This window comes from Lissotriton vulgaris, chromosome 2_1 (genome assembly GCF_964263255.1).
Source record: "Lissotriton vulgaris chromosome 2_1, aLisVul1.2, whole genome shotgun sequence".
Classification (NCBI taxonomy): domain Eukaryota; kingdom Metazoa; phylum Chordata; class Amphibia; order Caudata; family Salamandridae; genus Lissotriton; species Lissotriton vulgaris.
In genome coordinates this window covers 1,813,710,525-1,813,734,389 of record NC_141687.1, presented here as the reverse complement: position 1 = coordinate 1,813,734,389, position 23,865 = coordinate 1,813,710,525, and the positions used below count along the sequence as shown (strand labels likewise).

At 43.2% G+C, this 23,865-nt stretch overlaps 1 long non-coding RNA gene across 1 annotated transcript in view; it reads right to left on the bottom strand.

The window, feature by feature from the left end:
• Window positions 1–7,844: 7,844 nt before the first annotated feature.
• LOC147733317 (uncharacterized) overlaps window positions 7,845–23,865 on the bottom strand; it is a 32,449-nt gene continuing 16,428 nt past the window's right edge. Inside the window, exon 3 of the long non-coding RNA XR_015308518.1 lies at window positions 7,845–7,936. This is a non-coding gene — a long non-coding RNA (uncharacterized LOC147733317). The remainder of the gene's footprint in view (window positions 7,937–23,865) is intronic.

Sequence of the window (23,865 nt, the reverse complement as noted above, 5' to 3'; positions counted from 1 at the left end):
CGAACGAGAACTCCTTGCAATTAAACTATCCTTTCAGGAATGGAGACACTATTTATTGGGATCTCCACATGTGATCACTATCTTTTCGGATCATCGGAATCTACAGTTCTTTAAATCCGCTAAAGCTCTGACCCCAAGACAGATGCGTTGGGTATCCTTCTTTAGCGAATATGATTTCGTAATCACATATAGACCTGCTGCCCAACATGGCAAAGCTGATGCTCTCTCAAGAATAAACAACTCTGGCATGGAAAATCTGAACAACACCCTTCCTATTATTCCAGAACATAAAATCATTTGTGCTGAAGAACAACCTGTTCATTCCTTTTTAGATATACTAAGAGAACAGTATGCCACAATAGATAACCAAGAATGGATAAAGAATCCGTTGAATACGGTCAAAGAAACTTTATTGTTTCATGACAACCGCTTGTACATACCTTGTCCCCCTTTACATGCTCAGGTATTAAACTGGTGTCACAATAGTGTACTCGCCGGACATCCTGGAGTAGCAAAGACAGTTAGTCTCTGTCAGAGATGGTTTTGGTGGGATACTATCATTAAAGACACCACAAATTTTGTGAAAGCCTGTTCTGTATGTGCTAGGCAAAAGTCTTCACATTGTGCTCCCACAGGGTTATTAAAGATCATACCAGCTCCTCCCAAACCATGGCATACCATTAGTATGGATTTTATCACCGAACTGCCAAATACTAAAGGGTACAACACCATACTAGTAGTGGTGGACATGCTGTCTAAAATGGCTCATTTTGTTCCACTTAAAAAGATTCCAACAGCACAAGAATTGGTACACATTTTTTTAGAGCAGGTAATACGTTTACATGGTACTCCCGCAGTAATTTTTTCTGATAGGGGTCCTCAATTTGTTTCCAAATTCTGGCGAGGAGTCTGTTCAGTGTTACAGATGGATCATAGGTTGTCCACTGCATACCATCCTCAAACGGATGGTCAAACAGAAAGGACCAATCAAACACTGGAACAGTATTTGCGTTGTTTATTGACCAATTTATCCTCCACTTGGTTGGAAGCATTACCTTTGGCAGAATTTGCTTATAACAATTCAACACATTCAGCCATAGGAGTGTCCCCTTTTTACTTCAATTATGGTCAACATCCTGGGTTCCTTCCTATCCCCTTCCCTACTGATTTAGATAAAATACCTGCACTGAAGGAACATCATCAACATTTAAAAGTTGTATGGGAACAGGCCATTCAAGAACTAAACAAAGCCAAAGAAACTATGAAATATCAAGCAGATAAACACCGCAGGGAGGAACCTCAGTACACTGTAGGTGAAAAAGTATGGTTATCCACCAAGAATCTTAGACTCCCTGGGTCCAAGAAGCTACAGCCTCGATTCATAGGTCCCTATCCCATTCTGAAAGTCATAACCCCAGTGACGCTCAAATTGCAGTTACCTCCACACATTAGAATTCATCCTGTGTTTCATTGTTCCCTTCTTAAGAAATATCTTCCCCCTTTGACCCCTGAACCGCCTCCTCCTCCTGTAGTGATCGAAGGCGAAGAAGAGTTTGAGGTACAACAGATCTTAGACTCTAGAAGGTATAGAGGCAGACTCCAATACCTTATAGATTGGGTAGGATATCCCCCAGAAGACAGAACTTGGGAACCCGCTGAAGATGTACATGCTCCTAGATTGATCAGGAGGTTCCATAGACTACATCCCAGGAAACCTGGCCCCGGCCCCGGGAGGGGGGTTTTGAGGGGGAGAACTGTTAGGGGTGGTCGAATTAGACCCTAATCACAAGTGTTCAAGAAGTATTCCACAGTGCGTAGAATGCACAAGTAAGAGCCCTCTTGTGTGTTATCAGACTTTTGCTCCTTTCCCTAATTGCCTTTTACTGTGTATGGTCTGGAATTTGTTGACGCTCCCTAGGCAGGTTAAAGAGGAATCCCACCCACGAATCAGTGCTTGGCTTACTGTTCGGTTAGTGACCACGCCCCCTCTACTCAGCGTTCTGCTCCGTGAGGTTCCCGTTGTGTTCAGAGCTTCGTTTGAGCTTCTCTCCAGTTCCTGACTCTTCCACCCTTTGGGTCACGGTATTTCTCGGTGTGGGAGTAGTTTCCTGCCTGTTATTTACGTCTGGTTCATTCTTCCTTTCCGCGTCTCGGCACGCCCTTCCCCGGTGCCGAGCCGCCCCTTCAGCCTGAATACCCTGCCTGCCCTTCTCTCCTCGGCACGCCTTTCCCCGGTGCCGAGCCTCCCCTTCTGCCTGAATACCCTGCCTGCCCTTCTCTCCTCGGCAGTGTTAATATCCTTGTGGGCAAATCCTTTCACTGTGTGTTTTCTCCGCGGTCATTTTATTGATCGAGGAAGTTTTGTGTATCATTGTGATTTGGCGCTTCACTCCGTCTTCAGCTTACGAGTGGAGCGTATTTTGGCTATTACGTCTTGTTGTGGTTTCCCCCACTACGTTCTGATCTTCTGTGCCTGTTCAGACGGGGTGTGTCTATTGTCCGCGTTTTATGTTGTTTGTTTCCTTTCTCCACTTTGTCTTTAGTTTATAAGTTGGAGGAAGGAAGTGTCTATGTTCTATGTGAGGCACTCTCTCTCCACGCTGTCCTAAGTTTATGCGCTGGAGTGAGAAAGTCTGTATCACTTTGTCTTTAGCTTTATAAGTGATACTTTTTGTCATCTGCTGCACTGGTGGCGCCCAGTTCTGCTCTGTCTTAAGTTTTATGAGTAGAGCGGGCATTGGTGCATTTCTCCTTGGAGATATCCTGGCTAGTTGTCCTCCTGATGTTATGCTGTATCGCCTGGTTCTTGCATGGACTTCTAGTTTAAAGCCCTGATACTCTTTTATTTGGTAAGTGGAATGTTATGTTGAACACTTGTGTATCAGCCTTGTAAATACTGGTGAGGTTAGTATTGTTGTCTATTTATTTTCCAGTCTCCTGCCATCAAGACTGCAGCTACGCCACCTTGCTGGGGGAGAGTGGTATACTCCCAGGGAAAATTCCCCCCACACTTTTAGGTAGCAGCTGCCTGTCAGCAACGTTATACCTTCTCGCTGTGGTAGTTGTTGTCTGGAAGTGTGTGGGACATTCATCTTTGCTCCTGTGGACGAACAATCTCCTCTCTCGAAGGGGATCCCTGACAGAAAGCCAAGCCCAAGTTTATCCTGTTCACCCGAGCAAAGATGAATGTGGACCCAAGTGTGGGTTCTACTGAGCATACTCCTTCAATGGAGGAGATTAACACCGTAGTGACAAACTTACAACAGGAGGTGGCGCTGTTAAGAACAGAAAACCTGAAGTTACAGGCAGAGGTAGCCCGTTTACAGGCTCAAGATACAGGGGCTGTGGGTGGGGCTACTACAGGAGCGGTGCAGTAGTTATATATACAAAATGCTAATGGCGCTCATTTAAAAAATAAACATTTATAAGTAGTGCATTACTGTGGTTAAATATGATAGTTGTGGGGAGTTGTTTACACTTCTGTTGAGGGTATTTTGGTTAGAATTTTTGTTTTCTAAAATAGATTCTGTAAGTAATACATTTGAAATGTATTGTTTACACATTATTTTTTTTAATCAATAGACGGGTAAAATGTATTTTAAAAAAAAGTTAGCACTACACATGGTGTTAAATCACGTTAAGAGACCATATATATTTCTAGCGAAACATTAAGGCCTAATTACGATGTCGGTGGACTCTGCCCGACACTGTTGCAGTCTCAGGACCGACTGACCTCCAGTTGGTGGTCCTGACACCGCGATTACAATGCGACCACATATGGTACGGTCAAATACTCCCATTTCTCTATGGGAGCTTGTGCTTCAGCCGTAAATTGGCCACAGCACATGCTCCCATAGAGAAATGAGAGTTTTTGTTAATCCCTGCACCGTGTCGTAGACACCCTGAGGTGCCCGCCACACGGTGCAGGGACTAACAGGGGGGTACCATAGGTGTCCCCTCGGCCCCCAACCAGAGGCCCCATTGTGGTCCCTAGTTTCGGTTTCTGACAGGCTTTCCATGTCGGAAAGCCTGACATGGAAAGACATGTCCATGGCAGCCTGAAATGGTCTGACCGTTTCCAGATCTTGTCACCATGGAAGATAAGGATATTATCAAACAATTCTATTTGAATAGGCAAACTATAGTGGATTTATGTCATCAGCTGATACAAGATCTTCTGCCTCACATTAGAAATTCCACAATATTACACCAATTGTCAAACTCATAGCAGTGCTTCGTTTTGGCAGTATCTGGTGAAATGTCACAGCAAACTTTCCGTGGTGTGCTACAAGAAGTTGATGAGTCATGTAAAGGAAACAAGGGACACCCTACTCACATTGAACCAGGTTACATAATCTATAACCTGTGGAAAAATGTAAGCAAGACACAATATTGCTAAGCACAATGGCAATAAACTGTGGTAAAGGATACGTGAAGTAAGACCATATACAACGTGATACTTGTAAATTCAAAATGTTTATATACATAAATCATCACAGTTATATTAAACATAGGTGCAACTTGTCCCCAAGTGAACATGGAACCTATAAAACAGTGTGTGACATTTTGTGACATAGAGCATTGGGTTCCATAATGACAAAGTCGACCATCAAATTAGTACATAATGAACGCAGACTTCTAATCTGGTAATAGAGACTGCTGAATGGTTCGCTTTAAGTATTGTCAACGGCGTTTTGACCCCGTTCACAGTAGGGGGTCTATTCAAGACCTAGCAATGCAGGGACATCTGTAAGACGATGATAAAAAGTGAATAAATCAGGGTGGGGCCAACCACAGCCAAAGGGCTATAAGTATATGCTAATGAGCGATAAGCTAAGTACCCGGCAGCGGAATATGCTGTCCAAGTGACAGTAGTGCACCCCAAGGAAGTGAAAGTATGGGAAGGGTACTCACGTGGGACCCAACCGGGAACAAACAAAAAGAGAGAAAGAGGAGGCAATGAGTCCTCATATTACACTACTACGCAAGAGTGGCAAAAGATGGTAAAAACAATGGTAAAGGGAGGATTACCCCAGTGAGGGGAGGACAGTCTAGGTAGGTGCTATGTACAATGACCAGCATCTGTGTTGTTGTTTTTCCGTACAACCCAACAAACCATTGAGCCAGAGACAAATATTGTTGGAGGAAACTAAGTAAAAACATGTAAGGACGGAGCTTCATGCTCAAATGCTAACCGATACCTTAAGGCAGGAATCATTCCACAAGGCTTACAAATTAGGAATGTGCCTGGAATTTTCAGAGAAGTTCCTAAATTTAAAGGTGAATTCAGTCACATCTCCACAACTTGCTCGCGCCACTGGATGGTGCTTGGAGTAGAGACTGCATTAGAACACGCTAAAGCAGAATTAAAAGAAATAGAGGAACTAGAAAAAGAACTGCTAGGAGGTGATGGAGTGACAGAGGCCAAGGTACTCTTAGACAAATTGAATAAAACCATTGACAACTTTAACTCACATGAATTGAAGAAAAAGGCAGAGAAGGTGACTAAGGATATAAAAAAAACTTTACCAAAGAGAAAGCTTATCCATATTTGAGAGAAGACTTCTACACCACAGTAGCCACACAAACTAGGCAGAATACTTGGGGAAGATTTAAGAGGAATCAGCCTATCTCTTTCTCAAAATCCTCAGGGAGGGTCTGAAGATTCGGACGCACAACCAGGACCCAGCCGCACAGACACCCATCCAGGTCAGCCTTGTGAGAGAGAGAGGTCCCCAAGGCAAAGGGAAACCATGGCAACAGTACCCAGGAGAACGCCTGACTCGTGCAATTAAGATCCCAGTTTTGATATTTAATTTGCAGTTTCCAAATAGTCTTATACCTACATACATTCATGTTACAGATCTCAAATGTTTTTTGATAATTGAGTACACACACAACAGATTATCTCAATAGTAGAAGCTTTGGATTGCCTTTGTTTTGCCAGTAGATCCCTTCTTTAAAGTAACATGTCCTTGATTGCACGTACACCAGGGAGATAGGTTCTAATTGCAACTCATTTAATTTAGGTTGTCCCTATAATTTTCCCTGTCCTAATAAAGACCTGCATGGTAGGCTCCAAATTACCCTCACCGCCTAAGTTGGGTCGAAACGTCAACGCCTTCCCATTTCATGGCCTGAATTACATTATATTGGTTATTGTCATCCCTGAGCTTGGACGAAACATTCAAAAATAGCATCATCATCCTGATAAATGGAGTATAATATAATTGTTTTGTAGTCAGGCCATAAAAAACTGGGTTACCCTTCTCTCAAACATGGTAACCAGTAATCTTTGTGCACAATTATGACACTATGATCTACTATTGAATTTCTGTCTGATTTATCCTTTTTTTACTCACCTTACACATGAGCACTATTCCTTACATGTCTTACTAGAGCAACCTTCTATGGCTATCTTTCCATGTGTTGTGTTGAATATGTTATTTTCATGAGTAAAAATATAAAAAGGATTCCTCTCCACAGAATTTCAGTTGTTATGTCTCTTTTTCTGATGTACTATTGAAGAGTATTTACTCTCATGAGTTAGTGAATTAACTTCACAAATGATTCCCTCTTTGGTTCGTCCATTGAGGTACGTCAGGACCGTTTGTTGTTTCTACCGCATTGCATCCATGTCCTTTTGATGTTTTCTGGGTTACCCCATTAGTTTGAAATGGTTTTACCTGCTTTGTACGTCACAAGTGTCTGTATGTGTTTCCCGAGATCAGCCCATGCCTCCTGTGTGAAATGGAACAGCAGCATACCCCTGCAAATGACACAACTTGCACCTGAGAGGGACTGGCTTGTTGGTAAGTGCAATCTGTCACTGTCCGTTGTTTGGTAAATTTCAAGTTTCAATATCTACAATAGTAACATTTTGTTTGACTCTTTATTATGTCATATAGGAGATTCTACTTATCTTAACCACTCGTGGTTGGTGACACATCAGAGGAATCTAACAAAGCCAGGGGATGTCTGCTTCAGTGAGGAAGAAGACAGAGGTCAGTGGAGGGGGCCTTTGGGCTCCTAAAGGCCAATCTTGCTGAAAAGGACTGGTGGAGCCCTCCTATATTCACCCGATAAGGTGAGTCAAATCACCATGGCCTGCTGCATGTTGCACGACATAGCCCTTTGATGAAACATCCAATACATCGCAGAGGATGGAGACCATGAAGAGCCACCATGTGAGGATGTTGAAATGCCAAATGAAGATGATAGTGTTGAAGAGGAAGGAAATGACTTACATTATGATATTATTGACAACTTATATATAACAAAAGGGAGGGGAGGAGGAGGATCAGTTGTGATCCAGTAGGGCTTAGATTACCACTCAAGGAGATTAAGTGGAAGATCCAGCCACAGTCGCAGCCCTGGACAATGTGGACAACAAAAGAAGGCTGGGCTGTTCCTAAAAGAAGAAAGGGACGGTCACTAAGGTGCAAGGGGTAGTACTCAAGGGAGCTAACCTTGGGTATCCATTGTGTTGGATATAATGGCCTCACACACCCTTGCAAGTGTCATGCTACATCATAGGCAATGCTCCTCGTTGGGCAGGCGGTGCAATACCCAACGGGCACACCTCAAAGAGGGGCTCTTTATCGGAGATCTTTTATCCAACTGCCTATAGGTGAAGTGTGGGTGAGGGGCCAAAACAGAGTAGATGGTGTGGATGAGAATAAAATGAGGCACAAGGTACCGGAAAACAATTTTATTCTGGTGGTATTACTGTAAAAGCATGATATGGTTTCTAAGCCATAACATATAACATAAAATACATACATTAATAAATAATGACTAAAAGTACTCAACTGGTGCTTCACGAGGGAAGAGGAACAACAAACGTATGTCTGCTTGTCCTTTATGCATTACTACACCATTCATCCGATCGGCATGAAACTTTGGGAAGTTGTTGAGTACACTCCCGCGAAGGTTTCTGGAAAAAAATATATATACATTTAAAAAAAAAGAATAAATTGTTAAAAGTTGTTGAGTACACTCCGCGAAGGTTTCTGGCAAAAAAAAAAGAGAAACATTTGTTAAAAATCGTCCCCCGGCCTCCCATGGCCTCATAATCCTTCCAATACTGAACGTTTACAGTTTACGGTACGACTCGCTTTTGCAATGACCATCAACAAAGCACAAGGACAATCGCTGCAAGTGTGTGGACTAGATTTGGAGAATCCGTGCTTGTCACATGGACAACTGTATGTGACCCCCTCACGTGTCGGAAAACCTTCGGATTTATTCATGTACGCACCAGACGGAAAAACAAAAACATCCACAAGCACTCACATAAATAAACAGAATTAAAACAACACTTTAAAATGTTTTACATATTAAAATGAATAAGTTTCAATAAAAATGACACAATGTAAATTAAATGTTATCATAACAAGTCTCCTTAAATTTCCTTTCTTCTGAGATAGCAGTAAGCTAGTATAACATAAAATACATACATAAATAAATAATGACTGAAAGTACTCAAGTAGTGCTTCTAAAATACGCGTACAACGGTGTACCTAACCTAGGTCTAGTACGAGGGAAGAAGTAAGTGAGGTGTAGTTTAAGTTTAGTATTCTTTGCCAAGAATCTCTCTAATAATTCTCTAAGGGTCTAATCAGCTCAGTAGCTTAATTTTAGAATGAAGGAGGTCTTGTATCTCTCTCTCAGAACTCGATTTCCCACCAACTTACAAGGGCAGCCTGGAAACACTGGAGCTGGATTTCTCAGCAGGAGAAAGGACAGCGTCTCTCAGTGCGTCTGCTGGAGGGGTCAGCTTCCTTAGGCACTTGCTGCGGCGAGCTGTGTCGTGTAGGTAGATAGTCGAACTGCTCCAAACCACTGTGTGTTTGCCTGGGCAAGTGTGGGCATTTTTATACCTTGAAGGTACCGAGATTGACGTAAGGTTGAACATAATAACGTCATCTAAGACTCAGTTCTTTGAAAACTCCATGATTTCTTGGATAAATTAATATTTAAGCAAGGGGAAGTCCCTGACTGCTGAAGGCGGGTTTTTCCAAGAAATCGTTGTGGATTTTCGGAACTAGTGGAAGTAGCCATGCCGTATTGGTTATGATTTCTATGCCTATATAAGGAGTGGTGTGGCTCACTGGTTAGAGGCAGCAGACCCAGAAGTAGAAGTCGGCCCGGGACCAGGGTTCAATTCCTGACGCGGCAGGGTCGTGGACCAGGGTCAGCGGACTCGATAATTCTCGCCTCGGTGCCTACTCTAACCAGGGGTCCCACTCGGCAACTCTGGGCATTAGCTTGCCTAATCTCCACAACAGCCCCATCATTGCCGGGGATGCCTGGTTCCACCTTGGGGACTCCCAGTAGGGACCATCCCACAGGGAAAGCCAGGACGGGTTCCCCAGCGGTATACAGCGCCAGGACGCCGGCTGGCAATAGTGCGCTTTACAAGTAATACATTACATTACATTACATAAGGATAGGGTCCTATATATGGGCATGAATCGGCAAAATTACACTAGGGTCCTAAATTCATATACAACACCCACTTCATTTTTTGTAAAGTTCAACATTACTAAATTATAAGTACTGAAACATATCTAAAGCATGTGTTTACACTCCCACCCAATATACAAAATTTGCATTTGAAAAGGCTGTACACCAAATGAGCATAAACTGTAGAAAAGTGTTTACACATATGATATATAGCATGAAATGATTAATGGTAAGGCGTTCAAGGATAAGGTCACACACGATGTTCTTTCCGTCTTAGTTTTTAATTGGTATATGATTGGTCCTCCTGTCCAGGAGACACCAACGAGAAAGAAAAACCAGCCGACACGTGTTTCGTCACTTCCAGCCCTGAAGAGTCATTGGGTTAACTGCCCTTACCGACGAAACACGTGTCGGCTGGTTTTTCTTTCTCGTTGGTGTCTCCTGGACAGGAGGACCAATCATATACCAATTAAAAACTAAGACGGAAAGAACATCGTGTGTGACCTTATCCTTGAACACCTTACCATGATCACCTATACCCTTACAATTGTTGTGTGCGCTTGACTGGCTGTTGTACTTTACATAAGGGTCAGTTTCTACACCCTTTGGTTTCAGAGTTTTAGGGTTCTCTCTGTACAAGCAGCACCAACCAAAACTACTTTTTATGTGACTACTCAACCACTACATGTTGTGCGCCATTCTATTCTGAATACGAATAACCCCTCGCTGAACTGTTAAATGAAATGATTAATGCTAACCTAATGAATCACAAAATTACATTTATGAAATGGCTCTTAAGTACAGAAAAAAAGGTCGACACCATCTCATAGCATAATATATAAACTGTTTTGGTTTTGAGGACAAGGCCAAATATTGTCTAGGAAGTGTTTAAAATAATTCTTGCTCTCTAAGAATAGTTCTACTTTAAGCAGATTATTCTGTGCCTAAAAAAATAATTCTATTTTGGATAAAGTTCAAATTGAATCATAGAAAAATAGAGTTCCCAATTGAGAATGTTTGTTTTGAAAAAGTGAAGGTCGGATTTCAGAGTTCATGGAACGCTGTGTGCAAGATTCAAAAGTTATTCTCGGTGTCAGGAGAAAACATCAGATCGTCTAGGCTGGCAAAGAAACCGCCTACCATAGTAGGCAAAAGTGGAACTACTTCAGTTAGTAGATTAAATGTGCAAAGATGAGAAGCATCGCCGTCAGCGGTAGTCACATTAGCAATGTTCGCAGTAGGTGGTACCTGGGTGCCTGTTGTTCCACGTATCTCACCCTCAGTTAGACTTGCCGGTGAGACCTCAATGAATGCCGTCATCAGGATTGGTAGCCGTTGGGGGGAACACGATGTATGAGTCATTACCGGACCTAGCAAGGCGTCAACATCCGATGGCAGTACTGATGGAAGTGTAAGACAAATGTCCAACACGCATTCTTCTCCGCAAAACAGGCATCGTAGAACAGGTAAGATTCAATCTTGCCAGATTGATCTGAATGAAAGGAACCAGGTGGTATTCAGATCTCTTAAACGAGCCAAGCCAAGAATCTGTGTAATTCTGTCACGGTACCGCATGGCTAGAAGACCGTCTTCCATGGTAGTCTGGGTATCGTTGTTGACAGGACTTGCCATATCGGAGCAGAAGGAATAAAAATAGAAATCCTGCTACGAGTCCCAAAATGAGAGGCAGGCCGCCGGACACAGAGTGCACGAAATTTGGAAAAATGCCTAGGACTGCTTCAAAGGGTGCTAACAGTCTGTCAGAAACCAAGACAGGAGTAGACTAACCTCTTATATACCTGATACAGCAGGAGCGATGTCAGACGCCTGATTCCGACCTCCCCTATATGCAATACCTCCCGTGAGTAGCGGTATTTAATTCCAACAAGGGCATCACAATAGGGGAAGGGGAAAAGTGGATAAATAACCCATAAAGATTCAGCAGTCTAAATCAGCAGGTCCGGGACGATATAGGATAATAGAATCGCTTCTTCCTAGCCAAGGACCCTACAGAGGAAGAAAGAACACGTCACCTCATACATACACCTGCTGCGGAATAAATATCAACTCTGTGTGAGTTCTAACTTACTTTAAACACTGCCGCAGATCGTGTCAATCAATAAAGCACAAAAGAAAAAAGAAAATAATATCAAAAAAGAAAAGAAAAGAAATATAACAGAGGTAATTACTAGTCTCTTATAGGCAGAGAGTAATTGCATAAGTGGGATTGCAATCTCCACACACTCAGTACTTCAGTACTTATCTGCAACAGTTGAGTGTCCAATAAGGCAGTAGTCTTTCCCACTTCTAATCCACCCGTGAATGTCACGAAAATGAGCCTCTCTAATCCAGCGCGGCATGCGCTAAACTAACTACTAATGTTCCAAAGTTCTGCGCGACCCGCTTTCAAAAGTTCCGCGCAACCCGCCTTCCTCATTGAAAAGCGTTTCCTCACGCTTCCATTTTCCAGCAGTACCAATGTGTCAACTCCACGCAGCAAATACGGATACAATCTTCAATCTTCGCGGTAACAATCCAGCGCGTCATGCGCTTCCGCATCAAGGGTGAGAACAGATTTTCTCACTATCAGGCTCCAGAAACGAGTTTAATACACCAGGCCTCAGACACTCACGAATTAGGTGACAAGCACCCGAAAACAGGAAAGGGAATGCCTAACTAGGCAAGAGAAAGAAAGAAATTCCAGCTCACTCGGCCCTAAGCATTCTGGGACTTGAAGTTCAACAGTCACACCATATATTACTACTAGATCGCTATTACCCAAGCTGAATCGTGACACAGTACCGAAAAAATTGTCTTAAATACATGTGCAATACCACTCGTATCAGACATGTTTAAGATACGACCTAACATTTCTGCAAAATGTATTGGGCAGTTTGTTGATAATAAGGTATGTATCTCTGCAGAAGTCCTTGCAACTTACAGATCATACATCTCTCTGGACGAGGTCAGTGGCACAGGTTTTTGCAAAAGAATGGCTTTCATTCTGCTTAAAGTATCAATTGGTATAGAAGAGATATTCAGTGAAGGCCATAACGCCGACTCCCTGTCTGTCTTACTGTGAGACGACGGGGCCACGGGCCCCCCTACTTGGAAGCCGCCTTCCCACACATGTACCTCCTTCCTTTCCGCCGGGACTGCAACCCCGCAAACAGGCCCCCTGCCGGACACGGGGCCCGGAGCAGCAACCATAACAAATGGAACCCCGCCCTTCTCTCCCTTACAGGAACCAACCAGAGAACAGCACCAGGAGGAAGTACATCCTTCTGACCCCGGAAGTCCCGCCCCCGTGGCAGCGCCAGAACAGGGAAAAGCCGAGACCAGGGACCAGAACGCCGTCTCTGGAGAGTTGCGGCGGACCGTTTGAGTACCTTTCTGATTCCTATTCGGTGCTCGCTAGGAGCTCGTTGTATAGTCCCTGTAAATAACCCCTATCCCTCTTAGAGACACGTTCCTTGCACTGTATCATACGTGTAAAGCACCCTCACTGAGTAACAAGCCCTCCCCCACACGACCCGATTCATCACCCTTTCTACCTACCGCCCTTCTTTTCCTCCGCCCCGATACCTCCCCTCCCACACTGTCTCCCTTCTTCCCCCTCCCTCACGGCCCGGGTGATGGTGATGGTTACGTTTGTACCTCGAGAACCAAGTCAGGTCTAACGGTCCCTTGTTATTTTTTTCTCTTACTGCCCTCCGTGGATCCTCCCCTATACCGGACCCGTCATTGGACGTCCTGGAGAACTGTACCCGGACCGAAGACCCGGAGTGGACACCAGCATCATCCTCTGGAACCCTTTTTCTGTTGTACCTTATTTCTGGCTTCTGTGAAATAAACTAACAGCATAGCCCTCTATTCGGCCTCCTCGCCTGATTTTCCGGCCTGCAGCACACCCACGACCACACTTACCTTTTGGAAACAATACTTGCATACAACGAGTGACCCTGGCTGACACACTAACTAGATAGGCATTTCCTGGCAACATACCACAACAGCTGTGATCATTCAACATTATGTAGCTACCATTGGATAGCTGCCTAAACACTGGATCTATCACTGCTGCTGGTGAACCGTGAAGGCAAGAAAGGTTTTTTGAAGAACCCTCGCAGGCTCCGTGTAAATTAATACCTTAACACAAAAGTGTACCGCTTGGTGAGTTCTTACAGATTTTATCACTAAGAAATACTTCCTTTCCCCACTCCAACATTTGTGTGTGTATGGTAAATTCCAGGTTGACTTAATGTACCCTTTACCCAACCTTTCATACAGGCCTGCTGATCTGTGTTTTAAGCAATAATGAAACTGGAAAATCACCACTGTATTGTGATGGTGCCATGTATTATCCATTCTACAACTGGTTTCTCAGAAACAGTTAATGGTAATCTTTCCAGTTTTTCTATGCTCAGCACGTACAGTCTGCTCCTTTTTGTGCCAACGAGATTTGTTTATCTGTAAGGATAAGTACAGAAAACAATGACGTGGTGTTGATTAGACGCCATGGCACGTAGCCTGAACGGAGATTTTGTAACGTCCAGCCTAACAGCATTATAGAACGTAATTGAGACTGGCCATGTTGTAACATTAGCAAGTCCTGCCTGCTCTATTATGTCAATGGCAGAGGATATAATGCTGTCCAAATAATACATTCTGGAGGACAGAGTCGTTAACCCATTGTCCACTACAGAGAGAGGTTTCTCTAAATTAATACAATCAATTTCTCATATTCTTTCTGCAGTTTCCATTTGCGTGGCTTTCCATGCTTCATTGTAAGCAGCGTATATACCGGCGTATATGAAACGTTTTTGACACAGTTTACGAGGTCCAAGTAAGAAGTCTCGTAGATCAACGCCTTCTTTAAGTAAAGTTAAGTTTTGTTTAATTTCTGGAAGTGTGGATTTCTGTAGCCATTCAAGGCATAGTTTTCCTACACTGTATGTTGTTACTATCCCTGGATGTTGTCTCTGGGAATATCTTGGATCTGTCCTATTCACTTTGAACCCTTGTGTTCTGTTCATGAATCTATCTTGACAGTTATTCGTGTCTGTGGGCCATATTAACCATTTTTTCCAATCAGGATTAGTTCTGTTCTGTTGTAAAGTCTGTTTTACGTCTACCTCCTCATCTGCAGTGTTATTACTGTCAGGCGTGGGCTTAGGTATGGACGGTTGGTTTAAATCTTTTATCTTAGCCAAGCCAAGACGTGATGTTTGTTGAACAGCAAACATTATTTGCTCTGGGATAATGCAGGCTCTGAATAAGGCTTCTAAACCTTGCACCTGCCAGTCTTTTGTGCCCCAGACCGTTTTTGTCTCTATGTTGTCTTTCCAAAAGTTAAAACCTAATGTAGACAACTGAGCATAAAAGTTTGCAGAATAAATTAGCTTAGTATTGGTCAACATGTTTTTCATTCCTGTCTTATTCATATTTTTGAAATAAAACGTTTTTGGATTTGTGACATTAAAACCTGAGAAGTATGGAAACCTTTCATAAAATGTTTTCGAGCTGCCCTTTGGCAGCGTTGGACAATTTTCCCATTGATTGTAAGTAAAAACATTTCTAGGGTTTGCAGATTTGTGCAAATAATGGTGACCATAATGATTAAAACAATACATTTGTTTATAATCTGTTAAACCTTCTAAGTATTCATGTTCTGTGAATTTAGCTGACATTTCCAAATCTGTCATCATGTTATTAACAGTTTCAAAGTCCCAATCATCAGAAAATGTGCTGGGCGAGACAAAGTCACTCAAAGAAACCTTAAATTGGTGTGGAATCTTCAACAGTTCCACCGGGCCATAAATGTCTTAATCAGTTGTATCCCATGGTATACCACCAGGTATAGGAACGGCTGTGATGTTTACTGATGACAGGTCTCTTCGCTCATGATGAGATGATTTGTGAGGTTTCAGGAGCAATTTGATGGTCTTACTTGCTGTGTCCATTGTACTGTATTTTCCATCTATCATTTGTCCCAAACAAAAAATAAGAATGAGCCAAAGTAGGAGAAAAAGTACACCTAACACAATCCAAAATTCAACCCATGGTGAAACCAGATATGTATTTTCAATATGATGAAAGAGTTCTGTTATTTTTTCTTTGAAATTTTTATTTGCTGGTGTAGTTTCAGGTTCACTGGGATCCTCAGAAATTTTATCAAAGTTGATAAAATATCCGGAGGCAGTTCTGTCAATTGTTGGAACAGCATCAGGATTGTTTGGAATCGTTGGAGCTGCTTCTTCCTTTGTCATATTTGTATAGTCAGAGGCTACATCATTGTAGACAGGAGTTTCTTGACGAACTGTTATTTGGGTCTCAAGAGGCACAAGTTCCATGGATTTGTTGTGTAGTCCTTCTTCTCTCACTGCAGGTTTACCAAAGGTGATAAGTCTTTCAGTTTGAACCTCTTGGATTGTGGCAAGATTTGATCGTCTGCTACATCTTTGGAGTCCACTGGGCCTTCTACTTATTATCGGCCACATAATGCGGTTTTACCAGTTCAATGGACATGACTCGGTTCTCCTTTTTACCAGCAAGGGGCGGTAGTACCACTGATCTTGTTCCGTGGATAGCTAAGACAGGTACTGCTTTTCTGTAAGAAGTCCCAAATTCCTATTTCACTGCGATCTTGTCACCTGAATAGATCCCAAATTTTTGGAATCCAGACAGGTCTTCCTGGGACAGGTGGTTTTTCTTCAGTGGTCGTTTGCTTGTGGGTTGTATTACTCAGACTTTTTCTTGTTTCATTTAAGTCCTGTAAAACAGCCAAACGATCTTTGATATCAAATGGTTTTTGTTCCACCACTGAAGTTTGACAATCGAGGTCTTCGATTATCATTCTAGTACCAAACAGTAATTAATATGGAGTGATTCCACCCAGAGAATTTCTTGGCAGATTGTTAAAACTACTTTGGACACTTATTAGATGTTTGACCCACCCATCACCCGAACCTTATACCCTAGCTGTTATAGATTGCTTTATGTCACGGTTTTTTCTTTCCACTACCGCATGTCGCTCAGGATGGAATGGACTTGAGTACCGCAATGCAACACCCAAGCTGGTCATGGCCTCCTTGTAAGCTCGAGAGCTAAACGCAGGACCCTGGTCAGAATGTAGCGTGCTGATTGCGTATGTGCCAATAAAGACTGGCAAATCAGTTCGGGCGTCAGCCGAGCACTGAGGCCACATCCAAATGAATCTTGTCCTAATAGTTGTGGGACCGCATTCGTCCATTGTGACGTTTGCGTATAGAAAGCTATGCTCTCTGTAACAGGTATCACAGTTAATTCCGAATTCGTAAACTTGGACGCTCATTCCCGGCCACCAGTACATCTCTTCTAATTCAATTAGAGATTTTAAGATCCCTTGATGTTTCAGACCCTCTCCCATATGTGCTTCGTGAATCAAAGCACCTCTCCGGTTCCTGTTTGGAATGACTCTGTCCCCCACTCCAGGTGGTCGAGCAAAAGGAACGAAGTTTGCATCAATTATATATGTATACGTGAGTGGATAGTTTAGAGGTAATGCTGCATCACTACCTTTCATTGAGGCTTTTACTGCTAGCAATGTTTCACCGTCTATTATTCTTTTTGAACGAGTCATTGTAGCTACGGAAGCCGTTTGTACAGCTGCCTTTGCGGCTTTATCAGCCAATGAATTCCCTGCAACGTGAACGCCATCACGTTGATGACTCAGTGTATGAATCATGTGAGTCTTTTGTAGTTCTTTCTGTAATAGAACTACTTGTTCCCAAAGCATTTTATGCTTGATTGTGCCACCTTTTGCGTCTTTGAAACCGTTTTGAACCCAGTTCTGCAGATATTGATTGTAAGACTGGACGCAGCAATACGAATTGCATACTATGAGTGTGGGGAATTCGCGATCGGCATTTTCAAGCGCCATCTTGAAATCTTGGAGTTTAGCTCGCTGAATTGTACAGTCTCTGAGTGATTTAGTTTTAGTGACCATAGGTCTGAATTTACCTTCGTGCCAGCGACCTTTAACAATTGCGCACGCAGCACTATAAGCTTGTTTACCCCCAATTGCGGGCTGTGCTGATCCGTCTGTATATATTATGCGTCCGCAATGTTCGAGAGGCAGAATCTCGGTCGGCAGAGGACATTCGTGTTCGTATTGTAGAAATTCTTGTATTTTCAAGTAGGGGTCAAAGACATATTCAACGTCTGTTGCAGCAAGAGAATTAACCCATTGTATCCATTTCGGATGTAGAGCCTTAGCATTTGGAATGTTCGCTTTTGTCACTGCCTCTAAGGCAGGTACAGGTGTAACGATCATTATGCGTTTTCCCTGTGCAAGGGTTCTTTCTTTTGCTACTGCAGTTTAAACCTCTGTCAGAATTTTTTGTGAAGAAGTGAATTTCATTTCAGCTTGTGTGTATAAGTGTGATTTGTATGCTATTGGTACCTTTTCACCTTCATTAAAGGTTAGGTATGTGAATCCGGATCTCCCTGGGATGATTGGGATCAGAAGGTTGCCCATGTTGTCGTGTGTTTGGAATTGTGTTTTTGCTAACGTCTGTTTGCACTGAACGCAAAACTTCTGTGTGTTTTTGTGTCCAATTAGTTGGTTTGAAATCAGGTTTGATTAGTACGTAGAGAGGTTTAACCCTTTCTGCATAATTTAGAACATAAGTTCTTCCGAAATTCAGGAAACCTAGAATTGACTGTATGTTTTTCAGCGTCTTTGGAGGTTGGAGCAGCGCACATTTCTCTAGAAAGTTTGCTGCCAGGCTTTTGCCTTCACTTGATAACTCATAGCCTAAGAATAGGACGTTGAGGTGAGCAATTCGTGATTTCTTAAAATTAAATTTGTACCCTTCAGAAGCAAACCCAAGTATTATGGTGTTCACTCTTTTCAAGTGCCCTTCCAAATCATCGTCCATAAGATAGATGTCATCGACATACGATAATGCCTCATCATCCAACGTCTGTAGTAACTCTGTTACTCTGGCTGAAAATAACCCTGGACTATTCTTGAATCCTTGGGGGAGACGGCAAAATTGTTGCTGTGTCCCCATAATTGAAAAAGCGGTCAAGTACCTGCTTTCTGGTGCAATGTTTTGACAGAAAAAAACGTTAGAAATATCTAATGTGGTTTTATATTTTTTCCGCACGATGTTATTCATCAATGCTGCACTGTGTGCATTTTGTACTGCAAAAATTTTGCAACAAGAGTTTGAGTGTCTGTAGTCCAAAACAAGACGATATGTATTGTCTGGTTTGGATACAGCAAACAAAGGATTGTTCATAGATGAGGTGCATGTTTCAATCAATCACCCATTGGTATTCAAGTTGATCTAAGATCTCCCTGACCTGTTTTTTAGCTTCTTGCTTAACTGGATACTACCTTTGTGCAGTAGGTTGATTTTTTAACTGGATTTTATGATGAGGAGAGTCCTCATCCCATCCTATGTGATTTTTGTCACAGCCCATTTTCTGGCATAGGTGTATTTTTTATGAATTGGAATATGATTTGAGAAGGCTGGCATAATGATTACTTCGCCATGTGGGCACTCCCTGACACATTCAGGTGGCCAGTCTTGTTCAGCTAGAAGAATGTCAATCCTTTCTTGCCGACCGCCGACAGGTGATCTGGGCTCCGCCGTTCTCGGCCGAAATGCCTTCGCTGGAGGTGGGGGTGCCTCAAGGTTCTATCTTGAGCCCCACCATCTTCAACATATATATGGCCCCTCTAGCGGAGGTAGCGGAGGCGTTTGGGGCCCGGGTCATCTCATACGCTGATGACACCCAGCTCTTGTTCACCTGCAGGAAGGGAGAGGTCTTCAACGGCGGCAGAATCAAGGACTGTCTGAGTGCAGTCTTTGCGTGGTTTCAGCGGCACAGCCTGAAATGCAACTCAGACAAGTCTGAGCTGCTCTTTTTCGGCTGTGCCCCTGATCCGAGCTGGAAGACATGGTGGCCCCAGGACATGTTCCCCCCAGAGAAACCATCTTCTCAGGTAAAAAATCTCGGAGTGGTGTTTGACGATGATCTTTCTTTCCGTCCACACATTCTGGGATTAGCAGGGAAATGTTTCAGCATCCTCAAGATGCTTAGGAAATTCCTTCCTCTGCTTTCTCTGCAGTATCGTAGGAATGTAGTCCAGGCGCTTGTGGGATCCCGCCTGGACTATGCAAATGCGCTTTTTGCAAGCCTACCTAAGTATCTGCTATCCAGACTGCAGATTGTCCAGAATTCGGCGGCCAGAGCCATCTATGACCTGCCCAGGAGAGCCAGCGCCTCTGTGCTCCTGGCGAGGCTGCACTGGCTGCCAATCTCTGGGAGAATCAGATTTAAACTCCTCACTCTGGCGTTTAAAGCCCTCCATGCGATTGGTCCTAACTATCTGAGGAAGCGTATTGCTTTCTATGTGCCACGGAGGTCGCTGCGGTCGGCGGACTTGGCCAAAATGGAGGTGCCTGTGGTCAAACGTGTCCGGATGGGAGGTCGCTCCTTCCAACACGTGACAGCCCGCTTGTGGAACGAGCTTCCACTTTCTCTTCGGAAAGCGAACAACCTCCTGGCTTTCAGGAAGGAGTTGAAGACTCTGCTCTTTACCAAGTAATCCGCTGTAACTGTAGTGTGTATACCTTTGGTTTCCTGTTTCTCTGGGCCTCTTTGCTAAAGCGCCGGGACACCCTTTTGGGGTAGCCGTGCGCTCAAAAAGTTCGGCTTAACATAACATAACATAACACTTAGATAGCTTCTCTCAAAAGAGTGCTTTTATTTTTCTAGGTATGTCCCCCTCCATCCGGAGTGTTACTTCATATAACGTATGGGGTACACTAACCCTGGTGTCGGCAGTTTCAACTTGAATGCATTCATTCAAGTCCACTGTCTCCAGATGATCCTTCGGGGTCTTGCGAGCTATGGTGACTTCTGCTGCGCTGTCTAGCATTGTCTGGGCCCACTCCCCGTTATTGAGTTGTGTCCTCAAGATCCTCTGCAAGTCTGATCTTCACACTTGCAACCTTCTTCTTTGTGAATTGAGTTTTCTTATTTTTAGGAACGTGCTGTACGTCTTTGGACTTCACGAGTTCTTCCTTTTGTTCTGATCGTCCTCTTCTTTCGGATTTCTGCGAGGAAGTCTGAAAGGTACGAGAGGAACGTGTATCAGTATCTTGATATCTATCAGGTTTTCTCAAATTATCCGTTTCTGAGGTTATACCTCTTTTCAGAGGGCTTCTGTTGAGGAGACCTTCCTCTGGACTGAGAACGCTTCTCTTTAGGAAGTGTCTGTTTAGTGTTTTCCCACTTAGTTGGGGTTTTACTGGTTTACCACCCAAACTATCTCTACTTAGTTCTGCATAGGATTTTTCAATAATTCTTGCAAGTTCATATGGCTGCTCTGTTATATCTGTTTCTTTTAGTTTTTGGCGGATTGCCACGGACGCTGCTTCACCTTTAATGTTAGCTAATAGTATAGCTGACATCTGTTTGAAATTTTTTAGTAACTTCATACCCAGAATTAAGGCAGGTTCTGGTCCGTATTCATTTTGAATCTGTCTTAGGACGTCTGGTATTACTGCTATAGACGGAACACCATGTGTTTTTGTGTAGATTGATATTTACAACAAGGGGTGGTGAGGGACAGAGTCTCTGAATTAAGCAGAAAGCTCTCACCCAGTCAAGAGATCCGGGCTAGATCCAACACCGTTTTTTAGCTCACTGCACCATCCCAGTTTCAGAACCTGGCTGTATGCAAATTAGTCTGTTCCTGTCCCAGTGCATGATGGGAACAGGGCAAACCAAACTACAAAAGCCAATTCTTACACTGGGAAGGAAACAAGCTCCCGGGGACCGGTTTCTGGCATTACAGCCGTCTTCGGCCCGGTTTGCTTGAATCCTGATGGTGCAATGAGCAAGGGACTCATGTCTGAGTATACCCTTCCACGCTTAGGGTGGACAAAAATATTTACAACAAGGGGTGGTGAGGGACAGAGTCTCTGAATTAAGCAGAAAGCTCTCACCCAGTCAAGAGATCCGGGCTAGATCCAACACCGTTTTTTAGCTCACTGCACCATCCCAGTTTCAGAACCTGGCTGTATGCAAATTAGTCTGTTCCTGTCCCAGTGCATGATGGGAACAGGGCAAACCAAACTACAAAAGCCAATTCTTACACTGGGAAGGAAACAAGCTCCCAGGGACCGGTTTCTGGCATTACAGCCGTCTTCGGCCCGGTTTGCTTGAATCCTGATGGTGCAATGAGCAAGGGACTCATGTCTGAGTATACCCTTCCACGCTTAGGGTGGACAAAAATATTTACAACAAGGGGTGGTGAGGGACAGAGTCTCTGAATTAAGCAGAAAGCTCTCACCCAGTCAAGAGATCCGGGCTAGATCCAACACCGTTTTTTAGCTCACTGCACCATCCCAGTTTCAGAACCTGGCTGTATGCAAATTAGTCTGTTCCTGTCCCAGTGCATGATGGGAACAGGGCAAACCAAACTACAAAAGCCAATTCTTACACTGGGAAGGAAACAAGCTCCCGAGGACCGGTTTCTGGCATTACAGCCGTCTTCGGCCCGGTTTTCTTGAATCCTGATGGTGCAATGAGCAAGGGACTCATGTCTGAGTATACCCTTCCACGCTTAGGGTGTGTAGATTGAAGCAAAGACTGTACCCCAAGTGTCACAGTCCTCCACATGTGGTGCTATCCCCATTGGTAAACAGATTGTCAGAATTCTGTGTTTCTCATGAGGTGTACTATCAGGAAAAACTGCCTCAATTTGAGTAATTTTTTGAGCTAACCAGAATGGAATTTGTTCCCTTTTTGCGGGCAATTTACCTATGACTGATTGTATAGTCTGTGGTGTAATTTAGTTTGTGTTCCCCTGGTGAGGGGTGTGCTGTGGAATCCTTACAGCAGGTTGGACTGTTAAAGTCCATATTACATATTGAACCAACTGTCTATGTATTTTAATTAGCTGTTTTAGCTGAGCTAACAGTTCTGGACCTGTCATTTGTTCAATGTCAGGATGTGGTGTATAGCTGGCTAGTACCGGCCATGTTGCTCCTGGTCTACCTAGTGGACCGAGCCTGGTAATGTGATTTTGATGTTGTAGGGTGCCTTTAAACCAGAGCTGATGCTCTTGGTAAATTAGTGGAATTTCAACGTCCTCGAAAGGAATGTATTCCGCTGGAGGTTCCTCTACTTTGTAGTAGTGGAACTTGTGTGTTACTGGATTTGCTGCAGGAGACAGAATCCATGAATAGAATATTTCTGTCTGCCGATATTCATGTGCCTCTATGACAAATATTACTTTACCACCTCTCGATGATACTCCATTTTCTATGAGTTTTATAGTGATTGTTTTCCTTATATTTACCGGGATGAGTATAGCATCCGGGTTATTTTGTTGGAGACTTGTGTCGTCTAAAACTGCCTGAGCTGCTGCTGCAGCTCTCTCCCTTTCGTTGTCACTCTCCATCATTTTGTTGACCGAAAGTTTGCAGAGCAAGTTTCAAGAAAACAAAGATAAGGTGCATAATATTTTTGGAACACTGTATCCTTCAACGTTGAACAAACCAAAAACGAATACATAGGATTTTTCGTTCTACTCAGTTTTGGTGGATATTATCCTTTCACCCACTCCAGACGTCTATTGGAGTTTTTACGGGAAAAAGGGGTCTGTGTGAAAAGAACGACTGAGTTACTCTAGTAACTAGCGTTAAATTATTGCCTTACCAAACGTTGGGCGCCATGTAGTGTAGTTCTTATATTCCCAATAGGCTCTGCGCATTGGAATAATATATAGAACCACCTCTCCTTCAGAAAACAACTCAAAACTTGGATATTTGATAAGTAACGTACCCCCCTCCCTCAAGCGCCTTGAGACCCTCTGGGTGAGTAGTGCGCTATACAAATTTTAACTTGACTTGACTTGACTATAGTTTAGACGTAGGACTGAGGTCGACTAGGTCTCTATCGAATATATTAGACTTAATTGTGAGTGCCAGCTAGGTCAGAGGTCACAAGAAACGTTCTCGAATTCACAAGAAGGGATTAGTTTCTGACAACCGCATAAACATGACAACTTTGTTTCCCAAGAATAAGAAACATATCTCTAGAGTCATGGAAACAATAGATAGATATTTCACTTAGTCAATCGTGCATGCTTCGTTTCACCAGAGGTGCAGAGAAATAGAGAGACAGGCGTTTTCAATAAAAGTATTTATTGAACAGTCTTCTGTCTCATGCAGGAGAAATGAACTGCTACAATCGTAATAATGGTTGCAAAGTACAATGCGTACAGTACGAAGAGTATTATAAAATAATACTGTAAAAGCATGATATGGTTTCTAAGCCATAAAATATAACATAAAATACATACATTAATAAATAATGACTAAAAGTACTCAA